This window comes from Mytilus edulis, chromosome 1 (assembly GCF_963676685.1).
Source record: "Mytilus edulis chromosome 1, xbMytEdul2.2, whole genome shotgun sequence".
Taxonomy (NCBI): Eukaryota; Metazoa; Mollusca; class Bivalvia; order Mytilida; family Mytilidae; genus Mytilus; species Mytilus edulis.
The window spans coordinates 47680156-47690229 of NC_092344.1; the positions used below are offsets into that span (position 1 = coordinate 47680156).

The window sequence follows — 10074 nt, forward strand, 5'->3', positions numbered from 1 at the left end:
TGTTAACAATACATGTTTTTCATCTTCTATATTATCACAATTGAAACATAATCTTTTATCTAAATCTAATCTTTCGTAACGACCAGTTTCAATTTTTAAAGGTGCTACTCCACATCTAAATTTCGCAAATGCACTGCGATAACGAATAGGTATATTTTGCAACAAATATTGTTCAGTAGAGTATGAAAATTTAAACAATTTATAAGTTCTTAACTTATTTCCTTGACCATAAGAATCAAGCCTTGTACTCCATTCAGTTTTATAATTATCAAAAATATTAACTTCTAACTGATGAATTATATTTTTATCCAGTATATAATCATCTACATTACAAAATCTGTCCATATTGTAAAGTTTCAACATTTCTATCACTTTATAACTCCAATTTTTAATTTTATAACTACTTTTTCTAATTGACCATATAAATACTTTATAATTTATCCTGTCTTTATCCATTTTTGTACATCTTGCCCAGTGTCTAAAAATGTTTGACCACTGTTTAACATATGGAGGCTTCCAACCCATGTCACCTGAAACAGCATCATTGGGAGTATACTTTCCAACTCCCATATAAAATCTCATGGCTCGGTTCTGAACTGCTGAGATGCAGGAGAACTCACTTGTACCCCAAATAGCTGAGCCGTAATTGATGACTGACCAAACTAAAGTGTCAAACAATTTGGTGAAAATATTGTGTTGGAAGCCACCATGTGCTTTACATTTTACTATAAGAAGGCCTAATGCCCGACTTGCTGACTTTGCAACTGCCTTTGCCATAACTTTATAATCTAAAAATTCATTTAATACTAATCCTAAATATTGATAGCTAGAAACATAATCAATGACTTCATCATTTATATTAAAGACAAAATCTGATCTTAACACAGAGGGATTTCTAAAATGCATGATTTTTGATTTATTTAAATTAACTTTTAAACAATTATCATTACACCATACACCTAATACATTAATCAATTTCTGCATATCTTCTGTATTTTCAGACAATAAAACAAGATCATCTGCATATAATAAAATAGCAACCTTTTCGCCGTCAATGTCTATACCAATATTTAATGCTTTTATATCATCAATTAAGTTATTAATAAAAATATTAAACATGACTGTGGATAAAACACATCCTTGTTTCAAACCAGTATTTACACTGAACCAATCAGTAGTATTTCCGTTCACACGAACACAGCATTCTATATTTGAATAAATGGCTTGCAAAGCACACATAAACTTTGTACTTATACCTAAATCTGTTAATTTATTAAACAATAGTGACCTGTCAATTGTATCATATGCCTTCTTAAAATCTACAAAAGAGACAAAAGTTGACAATTTGCATTTTTTCCTTGTTTCAATTATTGACGTTAAAGTAGAGACATGGTCAATAGTACTCCTGCCTTTGATAAAACCATTTTGTTCATCATTTATTACCTCCCTTTCATCTAACCATTCTGTTAATCTATTATTTAAAACACTACAATAAAGTTTGTATGCACATGGTGCTAAAGTAATACCTCTGTATGACAATGGATCTCTAGGATCAGAAGTTGAACATTTTGGTATTGGATTAATTATACCTTTATTCCAAGTATTTGGAATTTTACCAGATTTAAAACATAAATTAAATAATTTTGTTAAAGTACAAATAACTAAGAAATTTTTACACAATTCAGATTGAATTAAATCTACACCTGGACTTTTATTATTCTTTGAATTCATGTAGTGACATTGTGTATAACAAAATATGTACAATATTGAAATATTTCAATAAAATTACACCTGGCCCAATGGACCTATAAGTCACTTCAAATAGATACTATAGTATTAATTCAGATTGACATCGGAAATTTTATATACATGTTAATTATTTAAATATAAGTGTTGTCTGCATTTTGTTAATGACTGTTCTAAGTATCGAGCTGTTTTTCGAGAATTGTGACAATAATAAATTTAACTTTTGACTGTTATTCAAATTCAATACGGTTTCACTAAGTCCAGAGAATAACTGATTACGTAGTCCATTGTAAAATTGGCATTTAATAAGCAAGTGTAGTTCATTTTCAACATGTCCATAGTCGCACATTCTACATATCCGTTGGTATTCTGGCTCACCAACAAAATGTCCTGTTTCTAATCTTAGCAGAAGAGTGCCACATCTAACTTGGGCCAGTACTGATCTTTCTCTACGTTTTAAATTTTGTTTTACGTATGTTCCTGTTGAATATGTAGATTTAAAAGTTCTATATGCCCATAGTTACGGAAAGTTAGATAAGTTTGTATGCCATTTTGTTGCACATATATCCATAAGATTGTTTCTGACGCTATTAACATTTAAATTTTAGCATTTGTTAAAAGTTATCCATACCAACTAAAGACATTATTGTTCTTACACTAGATGACCAATTGTTCATAGATGGTTCGTAGTCCCATAGGAACACCTTTTTACAAAGTCTACTATTGTCCATATCCATCAATCAGTTCCAATATCTAACCATATTACACCAGCGACGTTCTTTTGAAGGTAGCCATTCAACATCTTTGTTGATAGCCAGCTTTGTAGCAAACTTGTAAACTCCCAAAAAGTATCTTATGGCCTTGTTTTGAACAGTGTCGACACAATTAAAGTCTTTATAACCCCACACTGAAGAACAGCAGTCGAGTATTATGTACAATACAAGAGACATACAGTTTTTCATGTCTTTATACCAAATCCTTTTAAACTGTGTATCTTCGATATAATAGCTCTGAGTGCTCTTCCACCAGCTGCAGAAAGATTTTCAGCTACGAAACAAAAGATCTGCCATTTCTAACCCAGAATGAGGTTAATTTCAAAATTAATCAATGGTGTCTTTTTTTAATTTTTTTTAGATCAGGCTACTGTATACTTAGGAATAGTTTTATTTATTTCAATGAGCATGACAAAATAATATATATTAAATAGGCCTTGATCAAAATTGTTTCAGAATTAGGGTAAAAACAATTTAAAGAATTGAAATGAAATGGTCTCGTAGAATTTCTTGCAATTCTTCTTTACTTATGAATTTGATTTTTGTCGAGACTTTGACTTTAGTCGAAAAAACGAGACTAGGCAATCCTACATTCCGTCGTCGTCGGTGTCTTCTTCTTCGACGGCGGCGGCCACAAATATTCACTCTGTGGTTCAAGTTTTTGAAATTTTAATAACTTTCTTAAACCATACTGGATTTCTACCAAACTTGGACAGAACCTTGTTTATGATCATAAGATACTATCCAGAAGTAAATTTTGTGAAAATAAAATTCCATTTTTTCCGTATTTTACTTATAAATGGACTTAGTTTTTCTGCGGGAAAACATTACATACACTCTGTGGTTAAAGTTTTTAAAATTTAAATATCTTTCTTAAACTATCCTGGATTTCTACCAAACTTGGACAGAAGCTTATTTATGATCATAAGATAGTATCCAGAAGTAAATTTTGTGAAAATAAAATTCCATTTTTTCCGTATTTTACTTATAAATGCACTTAGTTTTTCTGCGGGAAAACATTACATCACTCTGTGGTTGTAGTTTTTAAAATTTTAATAACTTTCTTAAACTATCCTTGGTTTGTACCAAACTTGGACAGAAGCTTGTTTATGATCATAAGATAGTATCCAGAAGTAAATTTTGTAAAATGTCTCATCCATTTTTTCCATATTTTACTTTAAATTGACTTTTTTTCTGCCAGGAAACAACACATTCACTCTGTGGTTAAATTTTTATTAAATTTTGATAACTTTCTTACACTATTTTTTATTTGTACCATACTAAAACAGAAGCTTGTTTATGATCAAAAGCTAGTATCTAGAAAGAAATTTTGTTAATATTTTGTACCTGTGTATCTGTATTTTACTTATAAATGGACTTAGTTTTTCTTCCAGTTAACATTACATCCAGTCTGCAGTTAAAGTTTTTAAAACATTTATTAGATTCATAAACTATCCAGGATTTTTTACCAAACTTGGACCGAAGCTTCCTACAATCCAAACATGGTATCAAGCGGAATATTTTTATTGATTTTTTTCCCTCATTTTTGTTGATCCTGCAATTTACAGCAAAAGTAGGGGAGACACTGGGTTCCGCGGAACCCTTACAAATTTTTAACTAATCTTAGTTCATGCATGTGGATGTCCCCGATTGCCAACCAGGATAGCTGACATGGCTAAAAATAGAACATATGGGGTAAAATGCTAGTTTTGTCTATTATACATTTGTATTGTAAATTGTTATGAAAAGAGATAATTTGACTGCAGCAGAAATGTTCAGAATGTGCTCTTCAAATTTTCCATATATGTGAAAACTGTCAGACGACTTCTTCTATATTTTAAATTGTTATGAAAAGAGATAATTTGACTGCAGCAGAAATGTTCAGAATGTGCTCTCCCAATTTTCCATATATGTCAAAACTGTCAGACGACTTCTACTAGGAGTTATTGCCCTTAAAAGACAAACTTTACCATTATTCTTCATTTTAGCTTATTACTTTGAAAAGTATGATAGATAGAGAAATTCAAAATGCAAAATTGAATAGCAAGGGGCAGCACCTGCAAACACTGCACAAACTATTTGTAAAAAGGTTTATATCAAAAGGCAGAGGTGTGCAAATACCTCAAGTCATGTGGCCATTGTCCTTGACCTCATTTTCATGGGTCAGTGACGATTTAAACAAAAATTAGTTTTTTTAAGTGCAATACTCCCATATTATTACATGTATATTGGGTATATATTTATCCTTGCCACATCTACATGTCCATCAGGTAGGTTTTACCTTCAATGATGGATCAGTAATCAAGGTTAAATTTACATAGTCAATTCCTTATCACATATACTATAAGCAATAAATTAGGTGTATGGAATGATTGTAAGTTCGATGTTAGGCCGTAAGGTTCTATCTGACCTTGAACTCAATTTTATGGATAATCAAACATGTTATGTGTATGTGGTTTGGTCTATTTTGCAGTCACTATAAGCAATAGGGCCACTATATATTGTGTATGGAATAATTGTAAGGTGCACATGGCAGATTTCATCTGACCTTGAACTCATATTCGTGTACATTGGACAATGTTTAGTTTTCGTAGTCTATTTCTCAGATGTTATTAACAATATGTCAATTATATGTAGTGTATGGAACTATAAGTTGGTATACATGTCTGACTGGCAAGGTTATTATGACCTTGACCTCATTTTCATAATTCACTGGTCAGTGTTAAGATTTTAGGGTTTGATCAAATACTATTAGCGATAGGACCACTATATTTGGTGTATAAAATTATTGTAAAGTGTACATTTATGTCTGCCATGGTTCACCTTACCATGACCTCATTTTCCTAGAATACTGATAATGTTAAGTTAATGTGATCCTGGTCAACTGAAAAATTGATATTTTACAAGCAGTCGAGTGAATTAGAGTTTTCTGCAATAATCAGTCATGATGTGATGAGGGGGGGCAAGGGGGGTCCCAATAACAGCAAAACAGCAAATTGATTTGGCTTATAACAGATAACAAGGAATTGAAATGGACAAAAACAGATAACAGTAAATGAAATATTAAAATAAGTCGAGTCCTTGACAAATCCAGTATTTCTTATTATGGGTATAATCCTTTGTAATGAATTCCATTTTCTATGAACATGGTTTTTAGAATTATGTATCTAGATATGTATTTGGTATATTCTTGTCCGTCTGTCGTCAACATGTCGGACATTAACTCAAACACTCTTTAAACAATTTACATAAAACTTTGGTAAATTGTTTATATCTATTGACGTGAGCTCCCTATCGTTTTTTATAAATTTTAGATTTTATGTTTCTGAGTAATAGGGTTTTATTCAATAAAAATGGTGTTTTTTTTCAGTTTTCTGATAATATCTCAAAAATCCTTTCACAAAATTGCAAGGAATGTTGGTGAATTGTTTATATCTATTGACATGAGCTCCCTTTCAATTCTTATAAATTTTTGATTTTACGTTTCCGAGTTAAGGGGTTTTATTAATTAAAAAGGGGGAATTTTCTAGTTTTCAGACATTAACACAAAAACGTTTTCAGCAGTTCTCATGAAACTTTTCTGAATTGTATATATCTATTGTTGTAAGCAACCTTTCGATTTTTATTTTTTTTTCGATTTTATATTATTCAGTTAAGGGGTTGATTCATTAAAACAGATGGTATTTTCCAGTTTTCGGACAATAACTCAAAAATGTTTTCAGCAGTTCTCATGAAACTTTGGTGTATTGTCATTGAGAAGTTATGGAACATTTCAAAAAGGTGACGGGCGTATCATGCGCTCATGGCGTAGCTATTTATTTGTTATAGTATACTTTTTTAAGCATTTTTTTTGGTACAATTATAGAAACTCACACATGCTTGTAATTTAAATAGTGAGTAATAAAATTGAGAATGAAAATGAGGAATATGTCAAAGAGACAAAAAAGATATCTAGTAAAATTTCAAGGGCAGTTATGGTATCAAGTAGGTCCAATTGACATAGTTCTTGTGTTTGTTGCTACTAAAAAATGACCTAAAAGAGTTTTAATATATATATTCGTATTCTGACTTTTTTAAATGCCCATTTAATGAGGTGTGTGATTTTTTCTGAATAAGACTAATAGGCAAAGTTGTATATAGGATAGAAAAATCAAAAGCCCCAATTATAAGCATGCAATTTATTAAGTACCTCGAACCAATTTTGACACTCCAAAAGTAATTTATTCCACTATTTTCATGGGCCTTATTTGAACAAATTTTTATCAGGTTTTTGATTGTACCAAGTCTACTAATAAGTAGAATACATAGTTAAGTAGTGGAACTATGGCTTGAAGACGAAATAAATCTTTGTTTGTAATGAGTTATGTGCAGCTTCAGCCTTGGACCCAGTACATGGTGGAAACTTTCATTGTACAATGTATTTGTTTCTGTTATGAAAAGAGCTGAGTCTATGTACCATATAATATAAAAGGTTAACTGGTTGCAAGGACCTAATCGTTAATTGAGATCCTTGTCAGATATTCCTGGCCATATGTTTTCCTTTTTGTCATATTAAGAATTGTTCTAATTTTATATGTTCGTTCGTGGCTGTCAAAAAAATGCTAACATTCCAATTTTCGATAACAGTTAACAGCAAATACATTATCACAATAACAGATAACAAAAAAACTAAAAGCCCAATAACAGCTAACAAAGAATAAGACAATAACAGCTAACAGCAAATATATTTTCAGAATAACAGATAACAAAGAATTAAAATGCCCCATAACAGCATAACAGCAAAACCCCTTGCCCCCCTCTGTGATATTTCAGAAGAACATTTTCTTTCTTTTGCTTATAAGCCTTATCTAAAGATGCTTGAATGAAATATTTGAGTCATTATAAACATTACTTGCCAAAAGTTCTAGTGTCTTAAGAAGGGATGATTTCAACTTCACCACTTGCAACTCTTGGTTAAATAGCTTCCTTGTGAGCAAAAACCCTCTAACAGGGAAATTATCATAGGAATACAAGTCCTGGAATTATAAACTGAGAGATGAATATACTCTATGCAGGAACTGCTGGAATATTGCTGCATAGAAATGGAAAGTTCACAATTAATGGGAAGCTGAAATCATCTGTTTTGTCGTAAAGTTTTGTGTCAACCGACCCTCTTTGTCAATTTCTAGAAGTGAGTCAATATAAATTCAACCTTATATGAATAAAGGAACAAGTATGAAAAAAAATGGTTGATTATATAGGGAATCACTGAAGCGTGACAGGAGCGGGCCCCCTCTTAGGCAGCCAGTGGCCCACCACTTATGAAAATTTCTAAATCTGCCACTGGAGAGGTACAGTTTGTTCCCAGAGGAACTGCTGGAATTGCTATTAAACTCGTCCTCCGTAACAAATATGTTGTCAATCAAGAAATCAAACATCTTGATAATGTCAGTTTCAGAAAGTTGCATGTTTGAATCAGAGTGATTTTACGAAGTAGGATGTATCTCACCCTACGTTGGCCATTCTATTTTAAACATGAAACAAATCATGACCAACCTTTTCAGATTGTCTTTTAGTTTGAAATGGGATGGGAACCTTGCCAAAAGTTCTAGTGTCTTAAGAAGGGATTATTTCAACTTCACCACTTGCAACACTTGGTTAAATAGCTTCCTTGTGAGCAAAAACCCTCTATAACAGGGAAATTATCATAGGAATACAAGTCCTGGAATTATAAACTGAGAGATGAATATACTCTATGCAGGAACTGCTGGAATGTTGCTGCATAGAAATGGAAAGTTCACAATTAATGGGAAGCTGAACTCATCTGTTTTGTCGTAAAGCTTTGTGTCAACCGACCCTCGTTGTCAATATCTAGAAGTGAGTCAATATAAATTCAACCTTATATGGATAAAGGAACAAGTATGCAAGAAGAGGACAGAGGCGGATTTAGGGGGAGCCAGGGGTCCGCCTCACCCTTTTTGAGAAAAAAATATGGTTGATTATATAGGGAATCACTGAAGTGTGACAGGAGCGGGCCCCCTCTTAGGCAGCCAGTGGCCTGAGACTACTATAACACACTATATTATATACTACTGTGTTATAGTAGTCTCAGCAGTGGCCCACCACTTATGAAAATCTCTAAATCTGCCACTGGAGAGGTACAGTTTGTTCCCAGAGGAACTGCTGGAATTGCTATTAAACTCGTCCTCCGTAACAAATATGTTGTCAATCAAGAAATCAAACATCTTGATAATGTCAGTTTCAGAAAATTGCATGTTTGAATCAGAGTGATTTTACGAAGTAGGATGTATCTCACCCTACGTTGGCCATTCTATTTTAAACATGAAACAAATCATGACCAACCTTTTCAGATTGTCTTTTAGTTTGGAATGGGATGGAAACAGTATGTCAATATATCCTGGAATGGGGAATACTCGTGTAAAATGTAGAATTACAAGTCAAATGTTTTAATATTATTGCAAGATGAAAGATCATGAAAGAGTCTAAGATTATATATACTCTAGAAGATCTTTTGATTTTTTTTTGGTATCCACATCTGCTTCACGCCATCTCTAGAATATGTAGTTTCACAATAACTATGAAGCCCAGTTTTTATTGTTGATGTTTATAATTTAGAAAGAGGTTCCGTGGAGCAATTGGAAGGCCCAGCAGTACTGGTATACCGTTGTTTGAAAGAACACTTGTGTTACAGTAGTTGAAGTAAAAAATATATTGACGGACGATAATGGATGCCTTTGGACGCTTCATTTTTTGGCCTGACCAGAACCAAAAGAAAACAATCTGCATGGAACCTATCAATGCCAAATGTGGTTTAAATTGAAGAAGCAGTTATAAAGACTGTGTAAGATGTGAGCTACATTTTAAGGTTTTTAACTGAAACTATATATGTGCCACACACCTGTTTTATTTTATATATCGATGTACATTATATCTGAATTATCGAACAACTAAAGTTAATGTACAAATTGTAGGTTTGGATGAGAAGATTTTTTTGTCAGCATTAATCTTTTTGCGCCAACCGCTATTTGATAGATGTATTATATCATGCGCCACATATTATTTTTCAAAGGTATCAATTGTGCCAATATACGGAATTCATTTACGCCATTTTACCTGTACACATGATATCAACCATACATAATAATCATTAATCCATGTAGATATTTTAATAACAGTATTTTCATCAATTATATACAACAAATGAATTCAGGAATGAACAATATTACATTTCATTGCAGTTTAATTACCTGCTTAGTCAATCAAGAGCTTGTTAGCCGTAAACGGTTTCTTTGCTTTAAGAATGTTGAGAAAGATAATCTTAGAATGGATTCTTAGAATACTAAAATTTATGATAAGAGGGATGATTTTTCATTTCCTATCGTTAATTATCCGTTTTTAGATGGTGACGTTCCCTTGTCACCATCTTACGGTGTTTATATATCTCAACTTGTACGATTCGCTCGTGTATGTAACAATGTTTTAGATTTTAACGAGAGAAATTTATGTATTACTGAAAAATTATTACACCAGGGTTTTCGATATCACAAACTAGTCA

At 32.2% G+C, this 10074-nt stretch overlaps 1 protein-coding gene across 1 annotated transcript in view; it reads left to right on the plus strand.

Moving 5' to 3' along the window:
* LOC139484313 (uncharacterized) overlaps nt 1-10074 on the plus strand; it is a 458860-nt gene that overhangs the window by 114158 nt on the left and 334628 nt on the right. The gene's annotated exons all lie outside the window — the stretch shown is intronic.